At 38.2% G+C, this 18,235-nt stretch overlaps 1 protein-coding gene across 10 annotated transcripts in view; it reads left to right on the top strand.

The window, feature by feature from the left end:
• The window catches only part of Anxa1 (annexin A1), a 156,097-nt gene that overhangs the window by 96,822 nt on the left and 41,040 nt on the right, over positions 1–18,235 (top strand). For 7 of the 10 annotated variants that reach the window (XM_038337925.1, XM_038337906.1, XM_038337898.1 and 4 more), the window contains exon 2: positions 982–1,081. The exons of the other annotated variants lie outside the window; for them this stretch is intronic. The gene's annotated coding sequence lies outside the window, so the exon portion shown is untranslated. The remainder of the gene's footprint in view (positions 1–981; positions 1,082–18,235) is intronic. 10 annotated transcript variants of the gene reach the window in all.

The raw sequence follows: 18,235 nt of genomic DNA, 5'->3' as shown, positions 1-18,235 counted from the left end.
AGAAAAAAATGACAACTTGAAATTTGCAGGCAAATGGATGGAGCTAGAAAACATCATTTTGAGTGAGGTAACCCACACCCAGAAATACAATTATCATATGTATTTACTCATAAGTGGTTTTTAAACATAAAGCAAAGAAAACCAGCCTACAAATCACAGTACCAGAGAACCTAGACAACAATAAAGACCCTAAGAGAGACATACATGGATCTAGTCTATGTGGGAAGTAGAAAAATACAACATCTCCTGAGTAAATTGGGAGCATGGGGACCAAGGGAAAGAGCTGAAGGAGACAGGAGATGAAGGGAGGAAAGTAAAGAAAAATATATAGCTCAATAAAATCTATTTTAAAAAAGAGTTAAACACTCTTTTATACCAGATTTACTTCTATTCTATCAATATGTCGTTCCTCACCACCTCTATGTTATCAAATTGTATAAAAGAAAACTTACATTTTGAATCATGTATGTTAAAGGGGGATTGAAACGTATTGTCTTACTTACCTTTCTATTGCTACAGTGATGAAATAGCATAAAGAAAGAGTTTGGGGGGGGACTTATAGTTTCAGAGAGTAAGTTTGTGACAGTCATGGCGGGGAACGTGGCAGCAAGCAAACAGGCATAGTGCTGAAGCAGTAACTGAGAGCTTACATCCTTATGTGCAAGTAGGATATAAAGAGAGCTCACTGAGAATGACATAGGCCTGCGAAACCCCTACTGTCACACTCCCTTCAACAAAGCCACACCTTCAAATCTTTCCCTAACTTCCACTAAATGGAGTCTGACCATTCAAATCTATGAGGCTTTAGGGGCCATTCTTGTTCAAACTACATATATTCCTCTTTACCTTAGAATTGTCAGAAAGAACGTAAATGTGCTATGTATTTTAGTCTTTAGTTTATTATCTAAGAGGATGTAAAGTTAATAAAACATATTATTTTGCACACAGTTGTTAATTTTTTTTCCTTTTTTCTCTACCCAGTGCACCACCTTAAGAGACAAACAAAATAATCCTTCTGATTACTGTTGATGCCAAATCTATCCACAAAAGGCACTCCCAGATTTTCACCTTCACGATTCAGGTCAGTACTATTGAAAAGAACACAGAGAAGGGATCAAGTTCTAACCTGAAACTAACCTTTCATGAGAGAAGTGGCAATACATCTCACAGAGAGGAGGATAAAATCATTACTTTAGTTATGTGGCCCAAAATGTTTGTGTTTTTCATGGAAGATGTTCATGCCCATCAAACAAGAACAGACATGAATAATGCTGGAACACCACAGGGAGCCGTTTCATGCTTGCTAAGTTAAGTGTTCTTAAAAATCTGTAGTATTTCTTTGCACACACCTCAAGATGCGTTTGGCTGGCAGGCAACATCACTTATTGTTCATTTATGTCTCTGTTGAGGTGAAAATCTTTTAATGTTTCAGATTTCCAACATCCATAGGAAAACATGTAAGGCTTCAGACATGGGTGATGAAAGCTGAACTCACACTTGTAGAATTTATTTCTCCATGTTTTTAGAGATGATGATTACAAACTAACCTGGATATCACCTATAACCAGTAAAGTCCTTCGCAATATGCCTTTGCTTTATTACTATAGAGGAGATAGTTTACTTTGAGACAAAATAACCTCATTGTTTTACATACAAATATATACCAAATTGCTTATATCAATGATTTTTGTAAAAATAAATCAAAATAATAATGTAGAAGATCATAAATAGGAGAACTAAGCTATGCCACAGATCCCTGTTACTTCCTCATTCATTAACTGATTTCAACCTGGTATTAACTTGCTTGATTGCCAATATTTGAGCACTAAGGATATAAACAAGAAAATGATAAAATATAGCACTCTGTGGGATATTTATATGCGTCTGTCTTACTTACTATTCTTTTGCTGTCAAGAGACACCATAATCACAGCAACTCTTATATAGGAAAACATTTCACTGAGGCTGACTTTCAGTTTCAGGGTCTTACTCTATTATCATCATGGAACAGTGCCACATATATGAATTACTGGAGCAGTAATTGAGACCTCTATCTTAATATGGAGAGAGAGAGAGAGAGAGAGAGAGAGAGAGGAGAGAGAGAGAGAGAGAGAGAGAGAGAGAGAAACAGAGACAGAGACAGAGACAGAGAGAGAAACAGAGAGAGACGGAGACAGAGAATCAGAGAGAGAGAGAGAGACAGAGACAGAGAGACAGAGAGAGAAACACAGAGACAGAGACAGAGACAGAGAGAGAAAAAGAGAGAGAGACAAAGAGAGACAGAGACAGAGAAAGAAACAGAGACAGAGACAGAGACAGAGACAGACAGAGACAGACAGAGAGAACTGGGCCTAGGATGGGCTTTTATAATTTCAAAACCCACCTCTCATGACACACTTTCTCCAATGAGTTCATACCTTCTAGTCCATCTAGTTTTTCTCAAAGAGTGCCACTCTCTATGGACTAAGTGTTCAAATATATGAGGCCATGGGGCCATTCTTATTCAAACCACCATAATAACAAAATTAAATATAGACTTACATAAATGCAGCACTGTCTCTTCGGAGCCTCCTTTTTAGGTTCAATCTGTGGCTATGTCATCCTGTTTCTTTGTTATGAGCTATAAGAACAAAGTTAGTTCTTGCAACTAGAATACAAAGTAGCAGGCCCCTTTTAATATTGAAAGGGAAAAGGAGCAATAAAGATGCTAGGTGTGATGATGTAATCCCCCAGAACACATTCATTAAATGGTGTAAATAAAGCATATTTGAAAAAAAAGAACAATGTCAAAATAAATGTGGTAACCTGTGTAGGCCACAGGGTAAGATCTTGTCAGAAAAAAGTAATAATAATAAGAGTAAAGCAATGTTAATCTATTGTTATTATTTTGTTTTTTCCAGTTAGTGTTGAAAAGCTTGTCTTATTAGCTATATTTTTCTAAAAATTTAAATATTTCATGAAAAATTGATTTATAAATGTGGTCCCTACTCAACTCATATCAGCATTAGATTATTTCTAGAAACCTCATCTCTGGATAGAAATGTCTTCATTTTTACTGAATTCTTTGCCAAAGAAAATGTATATATATAACCAAGGATACAACATTACTAATTCTCTTCACTTATTGTCTCCCAAACAATTCATCACAGAACAACAAGTTAGTGCCAGTTGTTACCTTTCTCTCTTTTTCAGACCTCTATATTGTCTTTCCTGCTCTGTCCTTTCCCTTCTGCCTTTCTGCAGCAACTCTTGCACAAGAGAAGTGAATGCAAGGAGATGATCATGAGCTCTTGAATATTGCAGATCTTCGTTGTTTTCCTCCCCACTCATTACTCCAGAGAACAGGGCAAAAAATGTTGAGAGTTTTTGAACATTTTTTTCTCACATTATGAAAGATCACATGTTTAAAAGACTAACATGTTCAGTGTAACAAAATTTATGTTGAGGTCTTTAATCCATATGGATTTGAATTTTGTGCAGGGTGATAGATATGGATCTATTTTTATTCTTTCATTTGACAACATCCAGTTATGCCAGTTTTATTTATTGAAGATATTTTATTTTTTCCATTGTATAATTTTGGCTTTCTTTGTCAAAAAATCTGGTGTCCATACATGAATAGATTTATTTCTAGGTCTTTAGTTTGATTCCATTAATCTACCTGTTTGTTGTTATGTTAATACCATGTTGTTTTATTACTAGACATCTGTATTTCTGCATAAAATCAGGAATGATAAGACATCCAGAAGGTCTTTCATTGTACAGAATATTTTTAGCTTCCTAGATTTTCTTGTTTTTCCATAGGAAGTTGAGTATTGTTCTTTCAAGGTCTGTAAAGAATTGTACTGGAATTTTATTGGGGATTGCATTTAATCTGTAGATTGCTTTTGGTAAGATTGCCATTTTTTCTATTAATTCTGCCAATCCACAAGCATGGGAAATCTTTTCATCTTCTGATGTCTTTTTTAATTTTTTTCTTCAAAGACTTGAACTTCTTTGGTTTGCTTGTGGAACTCCTAACAATGGGAGTAGGGCTTGTTCCTAACATTTTGGCTGACTTTGGGGAACCTACAGATCATACTGGGTCACTTTTCCCAGTTTTAATACAAAAGTAGTTGTTTAGTACTATGTTAACTTGATATACCATGCTTTGTTGATACTCATGGGAAGCCTGCCCCTTTCTGAACAGAAACAGGAGGAGAGTGTTGGGAGGGGTGAAGGGGTTGTGGGAGGAAGAAATGGAAGGTGAGGGGGTAGGGGAAAACTGTGGTTAGGGTATAAAAATAAGTAAATAAGTTTAATTTTAGAATGAAGACTAACATGTTCATAAGTATTCAAGAAATACAAACAAGGCAAAATAGTTTCATTATTGCTAGTCACATTAGAACATAACTGGTGGTTCCCTCTTCTTAAGTGACACCTTAACTACAGAGGTTGCTTCGGGTGTTGAAGTTATTAGTTTAGAGTAGATTAGGACTACTATAAATTTCAAATAGTAATTAGTCACTTTGTTTTCTGCTCCAGGTTTTAAAGAGTATTCGATGGCTCATGATTTCTCTTAGATTTATGCTTAGCCAACTCCCCATCCTCTTTGACTCATTGCATGAGAGGGAAAAAGTGACTCTGAGTCATCAATCTGACATCATATACACTGACTGAAACCCAAGGACTCAAAACTCAAAGCAAAATTGTATATGTATATTCACAGTTTCCCTGACCTCACATTCCCAGTTCCTGTTCAGACTACACCTGACAAAAGTATTTTTGTCACCTAAAGTGATTAAAGAATACACAGAACACACATGTAGATATTAAAATAGTTTTAGAACTTTGTTGATACTAGGAATATAAAACATGAAAATGTCCATGTCTCATGTAGCCTCTTTCTCTTAGGAATATTTGTGAATATATAAGAAACACATGATAAGAGTTAACAGTAGATTGCATGGTATAGAAAATGAGATCCTGAGTCAACAACTGGGGTGATCTACATCATGTCCAACTTAAAAATATTGTAGCCTTGTCCTAAGGGCTTTTACATAGGAGGACTATATAAATACATAAGGGAGAAACAGGTAGGTGGGAAAAGATTATAGATAGATCTGGACACTCACTACCCCTTATCTTTTCTTCTAGGCTGTTATTCCTGGAGCTGTTTATTTTTTTAAAAGGTATTTAAAAGTTTAGATACTTTTCTAGTGCAGAATTGTAGAAGGAACAGCAGGCTGCATTCCTGCTGCCTGGCTCCCGGCTGCCTGGCTAGCTTATGCCCCGAAATAACAACACACAAATTGTATTCTTTTAAATACTGCTTGGCCCATTCACTCTAGCCTCTTACTGGCTAATTCTCACATCTTGTTTTAACCCATATTTAGTAATCTGTGTAGCACCATGACCTGGTAGCTTACCGGGAAAGATTCTAGCCTACATCCGTCTCAGGTTGAAGAATCATGGCATCTGACCTCACTGCCCTCTACCCAGCATCTTGTTCTGTTTACTCGGCCTACCTAATGTTCTGTCCTATCAAAGGGCCAAGGTAGTTTCTTTATTAACCAATGAAAGTAACACATTGACAGATGACCCTCCTCCATCACAGAATATATAATTAAGAATACCTATGCTTTAATTTTCTTTTGTATTAATTTTTTGTGTGTGGGTGTGTGTGTGTGCCATGTGACTTAGGGAGATGTCAGGAGAAAACAATTTGAGAAAACTGGTTCTCTTCTTCTGTAAAGTGGACCCTTGATATCAACCTTAGGTGGTCAAGATTGACAGCTGATGTCTCCCCAGGAATACCCATTTAAATAAAAGGAGCTGGGTAAAGAAAAATATTTTATTCACTGTGAAAAAAACACTCCCTAAGGTTTACTATGAGTGTGTGTGTTGATTATGTGGGGAAAAGAGCTTGAGCAGTGTCTTTACAGGAGAATTAAAAAAAATAGGTATGAAATCAAGAGTGAGTTCTTGAGTGATTTAGCTAAAAATTTCAGGAAATTTAATTGAGAAGATCTTTTCTTCACTCTGATGTCAGTAAATAATGACTGGTTTCTGATTTGGCTACAATCTCCAAATCATGGGGATTAGTTATAAAGCTTTTCTTCTCTCTTCCATGCAATCATGTGTGCACCCAGTAGCTATCTGGAAGCTAACTCAGGCTTTTGTAGATTCATTTCATGTTTAACTTTGAGTTTTTTGTTTTGTTTTGTTTTTTTTTAGAAAAGTAGTGGCCACAGAAATTGAGGAACAAACACAGAACTCTCAATCTTGCTTTTAAGTGTTATCTCCCAGGAGAGATGCTTCTGTAATCCAGCCCTCCAGACAGAGGAATCGTATCGCCTCGAGCTGTTTGTCTTGGGACTAAGAAGGTGAAAAGTATTCTATGGTATGTTTCTCTATTTGCTCCACATCTGTGAGGAGTCCAGATACGGTCTCCAGCTTCCTCATCTCAACACAGCAGCCTCTAAGCCAAGAACAGTTATGTGATGGGTCTGCAGAAAAGGAGGCTGGATGCATGCAGCAACATCAAGAAGAGTGCTGCTCTGCAGAACTGCCAAATCAAAGAAAATGAGACTAAAATGAAGACTCACATAGTCTTCAGGAGGGGTTTGCCACAGTACCCTATATTATCCCCATAATGTGAGTGGATTGAAAAGAGCACCTGTCTAGAATGCAGTTTTACTAAACAGTCTACTATTTGTTATAAATGCTAATCAAAATTTTCACTCTGATGATTATCTCGAATAACACCATAGAATCTTGGTCCGGCAACGGATGGAGATAGAGACAGAGACCCTCATCAGAGCAACAGACTAAGCTCCCAAGTTCCAGTTAAAAGGAAGAAGGAGGGAGAAGACAAGCAAGGAAGTCAGGACCACGAGGGGTTGGTCCACCAACTGAGGCAGTGTGCCTGTTCTAATGGGAGCTCACCAAATCCAGCTGGACCGTGTTTGAATGAGCATGTGATCAAACTGGACTCTCTGATTGTGGCTGGCAATGAGGGCTCACTGAGAAGCCATTGATAAAGGCACTGGGACTTGTTTTTACGGCATGTTCTGGCTTTTTGGGACCCTAGTCTATATGGACGCACAGCTCCCTAGGCCTGGATGTAGGGGGAAGGGCCTTGGACTTCCCACAGGGCAGAGTTCCCTGCCCTCTCTCAAGCAGGGAGGGAGAGCTGGGGGAGCAGGAGGGGGTTGGGAGGAGAGAAGGAAGTGTAAATGTTTGAATGGAAAATTTAAAAAAAGAAATAAAAAATATATTAAAATAAAAAATTTTTCACTCTGTATATATTCTCCAAACTTGTCTTGGTTGTTGAGTTCAGTGTTCTATGCCATTTAAATTCATTTAAAGAAACATATTTTCTATTTTGAAGAGAAGCAAGAAATTATCAGTCTAGAAGCCTAGGAAAATAAATAAGAGTGAAATTATATACCATCAAAACTAGTAATAGGAGATTAATATCAAAACATAGTATTAAATTCTCTAGAATTGTATTGTACATCTATGAATGAAAATTCTTAGGATAGTAAAAGAATAAATGGTACTTAAAACAATGATATTGAAGATGTACTAAAAGTATAGAGAACATTTTAAAAGTTAACATTAACTACTAGCATTTGCATATACTGTTTGAGTTTCGTTCATATTCTTCATCATTTTTAATGCCATGACTCATCAGGGTGGATGAATTTGTCTCTGAGGGCCAATTCCCAGCAGTCGAGCATCCAGGATTAACTTCCTGTTCTATAGTTCAGTTGTCAAGACTTTTAAGGCAATCCTTAGTTTCTTGGGAAATTTGTAGTGTTTTCTCAAGATTCCAAGATCCTGTAAATATATTATATTTTTATTATTTTAAAACGAAAACTACATATGTTTCTAGCTCTCCTCATATGAAAACTACATATGTTTCTAGCTTTCCTCATAAACAGCCAATATATTAACTTTCTTTTAAGTATTTGCATTTAATTCGGTAATTGAGCAAAATATCTTACAGTTTAAATCATTATGCTAGATTCTATAAAAAATGGGAATGATAGTACAATACCTTGGGTCTTTTCCTTTACTCACTCAGACACTTAAATTATGTATAAACAAAGTTGCAGTCATAAAATTATATCAAAGCTAGGAAAAATAGAAATGATATCATAAGAAAAGGGAATCTGAATCTTATACTATCCTGATTTTAACAGAATGCATAGGTTTTACACATTAGGTAGTCATTGGGATGTCATAAAATGATGCAATGCTTCCGTCCCACAGGTATCAGTCATGCACCTTCAGTCCTAGTCTGCTGACAGGTCAGAGAGGAGACAGCCTTTCCCTCACACACGGGAAGCAGCACCTTAGTTCTATGACTAACCCAAGCTGGCCACGGATGATGGACTTAGACACTCTGCAAGTCCTGATCTGAATTACTCCATGTGCATTTCCTGGAAACAAATGGTTAGGGCTTGATCTCCCTCACCCCGGAAACTTCTTAACCTAGTAATGTAATCCTCGGGATTTTGGTGACATCAGAGCAGATTCTTATGTCACCTCCCTATGTTAAATGAAAATCATCTCATCAGCTTTTTACCTTACTATAACAGAAACCAGAAATAGTGTTGATGACTGGAACCCATTTATGGTAATGGATGTCTTCATAGTTAGTACTGTGATAAAATTGCTGGTTCTCTATTACACCAACATGTATCAAACAAATATTTTACCTATTACAATATCATATATTTAATAACGTTCATTATCCTTCAGTTTTACTTGGGGCTTCTATTTATGGGGAAAACATCACAACTAAAAGAAAATTGGGGAGAAATTCAACTGTACAGTTTATAGCCCATCATTTATAAAGTCAGGGCAATAACTCAAGGCAAGAACTGAAATAGCTCATACAGGTGTGGTGCTTATTGATTCCCTCTCCATGTCTTGTTTCACCTATTTTCTCATACAACCGAGGAACACCTGTCAAGGCAAGTTATTGCCTACAGTGAGCTGGGCCTTCCCATTTCAATCATGAATCAAGAATATACAGGCTTTTCCACAGGTCTACTTCATGGAGGGAAGTCTTCAGTTGAGGTTCTCTCCCCCCAAATGTCTCTAGCTTATGTCAAGTTGGCAAAATAATATCCAACACACCTCCAAATTTCCATATATTCAATAAGTATTATCAAAAATACTGAAGTCTGACTTAATTTTTAAAATATCTGGTGGGATAAGTGCATCATAATTACGCTGGGTAGTGGTGGTGCACTCCTTTAATCTCAGTGCTTGGGAGGCAGAGGCAGGCAGATCTCTATGAGTTTAAGGCCAGCCTGGTCTACAGGGAGAGTTCCAGGGCAGGCTCCAAAGATACACAGAGAAACCTTGTCTCAAAAAACAAAGCAAAAATTGCTTCATATTTTTGCCTGGAAATCTTGTCTACTTCCAATATCCAGGAGGATAACTACATGTTTTTCTTTGGGTTTTCCTTCCTATTTAGCTTCCCTAGGATCATGAATTATAGGCTCAATGTCCTTTATTTATGGCTAAAATCCACTAATGAGTGAGTACATAACATATTCATCTTTTTGGGTCTGGGTTACCTCACTCAGGATAGTGTTTTCTATTTCCAGCCATTTGCATGCAAAATTCAAGATGTCATTGTTTTTTACCACTGAGTAATACTCTAATACGTATATATTCCACACTTTTTTTATCCATTCTTCCAGATTCTGGAAATTACAAGATTTCCAGGCAAAAATTGAGAGCTTGGGGAAATGGGACAGCTGGGATGGAGGAGGAGTGGATATGGGAGCAGGGAAGCATATATCTTAAGGGAGTATTTTAGTGTTGGCAAGAGACTGGACTCTAGAGGTGTTCCCAGGTGTCCAAGGAGATGTCCCCAGCTTGTTCCTTGAGCAGCTGAGGAGAGGGCGCCTGAACTGGCCCTATACTGTAGCCATACTGATGAATATCTTACACATCACCATAGAACCTTCATCTGGTGATGGATGGAGATAGAGACAGAGACCCACACTGGAGCACTGGACTGAGCTCCTAAGGTCCAAATGAGGAGCAGAAGGAGAGAGAACATGAGCAAGGAAGTCAGGGCCACAAGGGGTGCACCCACCCACTAAAACGGTGGTGCTATCTAATGGGAACTCACCAAGGCCAGCTGGACTGGGACTGATGGAGCATGTGATCAAACTGGACTCTCTGAACGTTGCTGACAAGGAGGGCTGACTGAGAAGCCAAGGATAATGGCACTGGGTTTTGATTCTACTGAATGTACTGTCTTTGTGGGAACCTAGTCTGTTTGGATCCTCATCTTCCTAGACCTGGATGGACTTGGGGGGGGGGGGAGGACCTTTAACTTCCCACAGGGCAGGGAGCCCTGACTGCTCTTTGGACTGGAGAGGAGGAGGGAGTATGGGGGGAGGGGAGAGAGAAGTGGGAGAAAGGGAAAGGTGAAAATTTGTAATAGTAATAATAATAATAATAATAATAATAATAATAATAATAATAATAATGCTTTATAGATGAAATTAAACATATAACTATCTGGAAAAAGAATTATTACAATTTCTATAGTTAAAACTATATGTCTCACAAATATGCCAAGTAGAAATTACTGTGACTTAGATTAATTAGAATATCAGCTGTACACCTCACATAAGAAATGAAACAATCAAAAGTGAACAATTAATGAGGCTTAAAGACAATTTTATTCTGAATGTTATAAGGTATATTTTATAAGATTTTTAAGTAAAAAGGCAATGAGATACTGTACTATTTCTTAGGAACAACAACAGCAAAGATGCCAGAGAAACCATTGATAGCAACAGTTGTCATAAACTAAAGAAAAAGCATCTGTAAGAATATATCCCCCAAACTATCCTGTCTTCCTTGAGCAAACTCAATAATAGACCCTAGACACAGGGAATAATCAAGGTAGCTAGTAAAGTCTATCAATTCCCCAGAAGAGTAAGACAGATAAGAATGTATGCAGGTGAAATATGACTCACTACAGTAGACTTCTGTGAGAAAAGTGGACACAGGAGAAACCTTGATGTTACAAAGTAGGAGAACAAATGAGTAAGTAAGGTTCTCTTGACCAGAGTCAGACAAAGCATTACTCTGTTCCATTTCTCTTTGCTCCACACAAAGGGCCATCATTGTAGTATCAATGAGCCTTATTTTTATGATATTTTAATGCTGCCCAAATATATCAAACTGACTGACGTCAGACCATTGGTGAAAGGATTTTTTTCAATACCCCACTTGGCTAGGAGAAAGTAATTCCCAGGAAAGTGTGGTGTCATTTAAAGAGTGCCTAAAATTTTGCATGTCATCTTCCCATGCAATGAAGAATGGGGTCTATGATCAGCTATATGACTGAGTGACTTCATAACATCTTTGTCACTGTCCAGGTGTACATATTTTCAATTCTGTGTTCAGCAATTATCGGTAACATGGAATTGTAAACAATGAAAAACATTAGAACCAAGGACTTTTCGTTGCCCAGAAAGCTGGTTGTGAAATACTACCATCACCATAGCAAGTCTGCCATGGTCTTGATCTCCAACTGGTTTCATCATGGGTTGATTTTTCTGTACCCTTCTTCTGGGTTAGTCTATAATATCTTGAGTCTTAACATACAAGATAACTTTATTTAACAAGCTCACATAATTTGAAGCTTATGCAACAATATTATTAGAAGTAAGAATAACAGTCCTCAGCACTTTCCACAGATGGACAACCAGAATCTTAAGACATTTGGAAATGGCATTAGTCTCACTTTTCCCCAGGAATTACATCACAATTAAATCAGCACTTTCCTCATAAGACAAATAGCCTTCTCATAAAGTACTACATATAGATATAGATAGATAGATAGATAGATAGATAGATAGATAGATAGATGATAGATAGATAGATGATAGATAGATAGAGAGAGAGAGAGAGAGAGAGAGAGATGATAGATAGATAGATAGACAGACAGATAGATAGATATTTACCCCATTGCTTTTCTGTCCTGAAGAATTTTAAGTATCAATCCATTTATAAAGTCAGCAGCTGAATATTCAGGTGTGAATGCTTTATAAATGAGAGTATGGAAATGGGTATGGATTCTTTCCTGAAGGTCTCACAGACTACAAAGAGGGACAAAGCAGCTAGAAGTTAGAAGGCCAAGAGTGTTGAGGACTATTTTAAGGATCACCATGGAGATAAAAGGTAGAAGAAGTCTTCTTAGTTGAAAGGATTATAAGGAGTTATGTGTAGGATAGGAGTATGGATACTTATAAGAAAGGCACACAAACTTTAAATTGGGATACAGGGTTTGTTAAGGAGTGGAAGAGGAGGAATTAAAATTAGAGGAAACAGATGTATATGCAGGGAATGGTGGGGCTTGAATATTTAGAGCATGAACTAATTAGAGGTTGTGATCAACAATATAAATGGACTAGAGTTACTACTCTTTTAGGAAATTAAAATTGGTGACAGCATATGATTTTTAGGAGAATTATTACATCAATACGGGAAGATGATTGGTTATTAAAAGTCTGACAAGGTAAAAATGGTAAGATTTCAAACTCTATTAAGCATAGTTTAGAGATTATATAGGTAGAGTGCTTTTAGAATTGTTTCTCACATGTCCTTGTATTTGAAGATTTTGTCTTCTAGTAGGTGGTACTATTTGGAGAGGTTAAGGAACCCTTAGGACATGGAACCATGATGGAAGAAAACCTCACTGTGGTGGACTTTGAGAACTTGAAGTCTTTCCCACTACTTGTTCTCTCTATGGTTCTTTTGTGCATTTTGCAATGACAGCTTTCAGTTTCCTGTCTGTATTCCCATGCTTCACTTACTATTATGGGTGCTTCCTCTGGAACTTTAAGACTAAATAGACTTTTTTTTCTTATAAGATACCTCTGGTCTTGGCATTTTATCAGAACATCAGAAAAGCAACTTATACAATAGGGGTCTAGCTAGTCACAGTGATTAAAATTTATTTATGATTTACTAGGTAAAAAAACTGATAAGAATTTACAACAAGCTTATGGGGTAATGTGGAAGAAATAAAGTTGGTCACTCTACTGAGAAGCAGAAAATACTGAAAGTGTGTCTTTGATACAAAAGTGAGATGGTTACTGAGACAATCAGTGTCCTTTCTGTAAAAATTTTCAAATTTGTTTAAAAAATTACAGAAAGAGAGAAAAAAGAAAGCCCATGTTTATTTATAAACTGATTAATAAATTTTCTAAGTGGGCATAGTATTAAAATGCGTCCTGATAACTTATTGCTATACTCACAGATAAGAGCATCTCTCAATCCTCATTGCAGAACCTTCTTCTTCCAGTAGATGGCAATTAAGGGAGAGACCTTGCTAAAGTGTTCAATGTACAGAGAATAAAAGACTGTGAAGTTCTCAGTCCTATTGCTACATATATAGCATATCCCTCAAGGGTCTGGAAAGGTTCTAAAAGCCAGAGATGGTCAATAGCATTAAGGACACTGTTTTCCACACACAGCGGAGCAGTTGCACATATGAATCTACAGTTGCTGTGACAAGTGGTACAAGATCTGTGCAAGCTTCATAAGCCTGAAATCACACCACTAGATCAGGAGATACCGCTTTTATCAGCTCCTGAGGAAAGAAGACTCCATTTTCTTTAACAGGGTAACCCTCAGTAAGTCGTCTATCTACCAGCAAAGTCTCTACTCCCAAGAGTATCTCAGCAATACAATAATAGCTTTCAAAAACTAGAATTTTACCTTATATTTTTAAAATGAACTGCATATGGACAATAACTTAAACAAGAGTAGAAACATATATGTTGGGAGCAGTGAGACCCCAGATCCTGAATTTCTTGTAATCCCCTGATTAGAGTGCCTACAGCTGCTCTGAGCATGAGACCTTCAGGAGTTCCTGATGGCAGGAGAGTGGTTTCTGGTGGGTTTGGCTGGGGCATGGCTATCTCTATATATTCTGCCCCTGAACACAATAAAGGGGGCATTCTTGGGGAATTAAAGGATGACCTGTGTCGCTGTCTTTCTGTCTGTGTGTGTTTGTGTATTTTAACCTCCTGCCACTTGCCCGAATCTCGCGAACTGGGTGCCAGCGCACAGAATGCAGACGCGGGGGCATGGTGCGTGGCAATTGGAGGTCTCCACCAAGATAATGGCAATTGGAGGTCCCAGCCGAGATCGGGAACTAGGGAACGCTGAGAGGTTGCCCTCAGAAGGTGAGGGAGGATTGGGGTATGGTTAATCCTGACGTCCTTCGCTCGGTTTGGCTGCAAGTGGAAGTCAACTGAGAAAGAGGGGTAAACGAACAGGGTTGTCCCTGGCCGGAGGGGACATATGTATTGAGAAAAGATAGAAAGTATATAGCTTAAAAAGATAAATGTGTACAGATGTATGATATGTTGATTGTGTTGTCTTTTGTGTTCTGGACTGGAGAAAGACATTTGATTCTAGGAACTGCTAAGAAAGGTATCTTGACTTTAAAATATGGGCTTAAGAATTTGATGTTTTGGAAAGGAGGTTCCACAGACAATGAGAGCCTAAGGATTTATTCGATATTCATGTGGTTTGAATCCCCGAGACCTCCTGAAATGTTGCAGTGGAGTGTGAGAGGCGGCGGCTTTGGAGCCAAGTGCTGAGTGACTGCAACACCAAACCCAGGGACCTGCCTAGAGGACCCACAAGGCAAGAATGCAAGGCCTGCTTCCAGCACGGGCCTCAGGGTGCAGAAGCACAGCATGACCCCGACCCGCATCTGAGCGCTACTGGAAAATGACAGTAAATTGTAGTAAATACCCCTAAGAATGCAGCATCCCCGCTCAGCAGGAAGTAGCTAGACAGATTGACAGCACCCAAATTCCCTAAAAGATTGTTTAAGTGGGGCCCCTTCAGTGGTTTCAGAGCAGCAAGCCTGCTTCCCTGATTTCCGTTCCACTCCATGCACCAGTTTGGACCCTGAATGAATGCAGCTGGGGCTAGAAGGCAGCTGAAGTAGAACTTTGCTAGGTGGCTGTGGTGGAAGGCACATTGCCTCAGCCCAGTCGGTGCCTAGCCTGGTGGATGCCACAGATGTGCCAGAAGTATCAGCAAATGCAACAAAAAGTGCTGGAGCTGAGACAAACTGGTGCACAGACCCCACTGGGCTACCCGAGAACGCAGCAGCGGGACAAGGAGAAGGCAATGAAGTTTCTCTCTTGTGTTCCCTAAAAGCCAGTATTCTCCTGAGGAGATGCTATCACTCTCTCCTGAGTACAGGTTCAATCAAAGTGACCAAAAGGCTGTGTGGTCAGGAGGGTCTTCTGTTTTATAAAAAATTTAGGGGGGAGATGTTGGGAGCAATGAGACCCCAGATCTTGAATTTCTTGTAATCCCCTGATCTGCCTACAACTGCTCTGAGCACGAGACCTTCAGGAGTTCCAGATGGCAGGAGAGTGGTTTCTGGTGGGTTTGGCTGGGTCGTGGCTATCTCTATATAATTTGCCCCTGAACACAATAAAGGGGGCATGCTTGGGAAATTCAAGGATGACCCGTGTCTTTGTCTCTCTGTCTGTTTGTATATTTTAACCTTCTGCCCCTTGCCCGAATCTCGTAAACTGGGTAAAAGCGCACCGAACGCAGACACGGGGGCGCAGCGCGCGGCACATATATACCGTGTAACAAAAAATACCTTTAAATTTGTATCATTATGCCATATTCCCCTAAATGATAACAAGCATCCATAACCCATCAAGTAACCAACAGGCACCCACACCATTTATTGGGAATTTGGATACTGTTTTCTCTAGACTGCTTCCTTTTATCCGTGGGTGAGGATTCTTTCATGTCCCTGAGAAAATTGAGATAATGGCTGCGTCCTGGGAAGACCAACAGTAACCTTCATTGATAAATATCACCTGTCAAGTTTCAGGAGTTCTCCCTTGATCAAACCTGATTCATATTAGCCTGGAATGAGTGCATAGCCAAACCTCTTCTCCAAAGCATTTTTAACTTCCATTTGACAAATACATTTTTGACTTCCATTTTAAAGTTAAGACATTCTTAAAATATCTATGCTGGCTTATTTCATCAGCTCTCTTTCAGTGCCATATCTCTTACCTGCTACTGTTTGCTTATCAACATTCAAAAAATTCAATAGCAACACAAAACTATATAGAATCCAGACTCCCTGTGTATTTCTCCTTGTTACATTGCTGTTTCCTTTTTATTACTTTTATTCTCTCCTTATAAACTTTATTATTTTCAACATTTTATGTCTTTCTATGACTGGCCATACTGTTTTTCTTTCTTTCTTAAGCCTACACACACTGTAAAACACACTGGAACCTGTTTAGAGTTTTTTGATTTGTTTTGTTTTTGTTTTTTGTTTTCAATATGGACCTCTTTTACTGCATATCTCTAATCTTTTCCTTTTGACCTTGGGAGCAAATTTTAAATTGCTTAGCCGAAGTTGGGTCCTTCTTGTGGCCCCATTGGCTGGCTCTTCCTGCTTTTGGGGTAGTGAGAAGCAAGCCTAAAGCTTTTGACCAGGTCGGAGATGCATTTGATCAGGAATTTCTTTCAGTCCCCCAACTATGGAATGCTAGTGTCCTGCACTGAGGCATGCATTTCTACTTACCTTTTTATTTCTAATTAAAGTGGAAAAAATGATGTTCATGTGCTCTGCTGTACCACAGAACTTCTTAAAGGAGCCATACCCCTTTTTCTTCTTTTTTTTCTTTTATCTTTCTTTTCAAGCTTTTCAGGACCTCTGGAAATTCAGGAGCCCCATGTTGGTATTTCAAAATGTTGTTGTTCAGTTTTCCTCTTTTATTTTTTGTTATTTGGGACTCACCACCCAGTACCTGAATAAATGCATGGAGGCATTTTCTTTCTTATGAGTGCCAGGTCTTAGCTTGGTTTGTTTCTAGACAGCCTTTCCTAACTTAACTTATCCCTTCTATCTTTTATATCTGGGCTTTTATCTTTCTCTATTTCTGTATGCCTTTCTTTACTTCTTATTCCATGACCTGTTGTATATCTGGGTGGCTGACTCCTGGTGTCATCCTGCTTTTCTTGCTCCTCGATTTTTTTCTACAGATATTTCCATCTATTTATTCTCTCTGCCTGCCAGTCCCACCTATCCTCTATCCTGCCTTGTTATTGGCCATTCAGCTCTTTAATAAACCAAACGGGTCTTTTAGACAAGCAAAGTAACACAGTTTCATAGAATTAAGTCAATACAGTGAAAAAATTTGTGACATATATTTGCATCACTAAACAAATGTTTGACAGCATAAACAAATGTAGCACATCTTAAATTAATATTCTGCAACAGGATATGTTTTAAACACATGTTAGGCTGAGGCAGGAGAATTACCAGGAGTGTGGGACCATCCGAGACTATGCAGTAAGTCCCAAACCAGCATGAGCTACAGAGTAAAACCTGTCTCAACAAAAAATAAAAATAAAATACTAACAGCAACAACAAAATTAAACAAATTAAGAATAGCATGTGTTCTAATTCACTTAATAGTTAGTCATGTGTACAAAGCAATTTATAATGAAATGTATAAATAAAAGTTATGGTGCTTGACTTTTGCCTGTAGAGGAGAATATGTTGTCTATTGCTTCATTCTTTTATCTAATTGTGATTTATCACACCCTCTTAATAAAAACCAATTTGAATCTTAATGAAGGAAATATATATTCACCTCTAACATATTCTTTCATGTACACATCAGTTATGCCTGTCTTATAAGTGGTGTTGTCATTTCCATTTTATAGGTTAAAATGCTCTGAAATTTAGTAGATTAAATGATTATTTAAGGTTGTATGGCAAATAGAAGAATCATAATTTTTTACTTATGAAATTCTCACCAATCAAGACATGACCACAATGAACATAAGAATAGTGTACTGGGATAATGCTCTTGCATACTGTAAAGATTTGTCACTTGTATTGGTTTAACAAAATGCTGTTTGGCCAATAACCAAGCAGGAGGAATAGGTGGGGCAACCAGACTAGGAGAATTCTGGGAAGAGGAAAGGTAGAGATGCAGTCATCAGCCAGACACACAGAGAAGGCAAGAGGAGAATGCATTACTGACAAACGGTACCAAGCCACATGGCTAAATATAAATAAGAATTCTGGGTTAATTTAAGTTGTAAGGGCTAGTTAGTAATAAGCCTGAGCAATAGGTCAAACAGTTCATAATGACTATAAGCCTTTTCGTGTTTATTTATGACTGAACAGC

This window comes from Arvicola amphibius, chromosome 1, assembly GCF_903992535.2.
Source record: "Arvicola amphibius chromosome 1, mArvAmp1.2, whole genome shotgun sequence".
NCBI lineage: Eukaryota > Metazoa > Chordata > Mammalia > Rodentia > Cricetidae > Arvicola > Arvicola amphibius.
The sequence above is the reverse complement of the archived record's forward strand: the minus strand, read 5'-3'. Positions and strand labels throughout refer to the sequence as shown.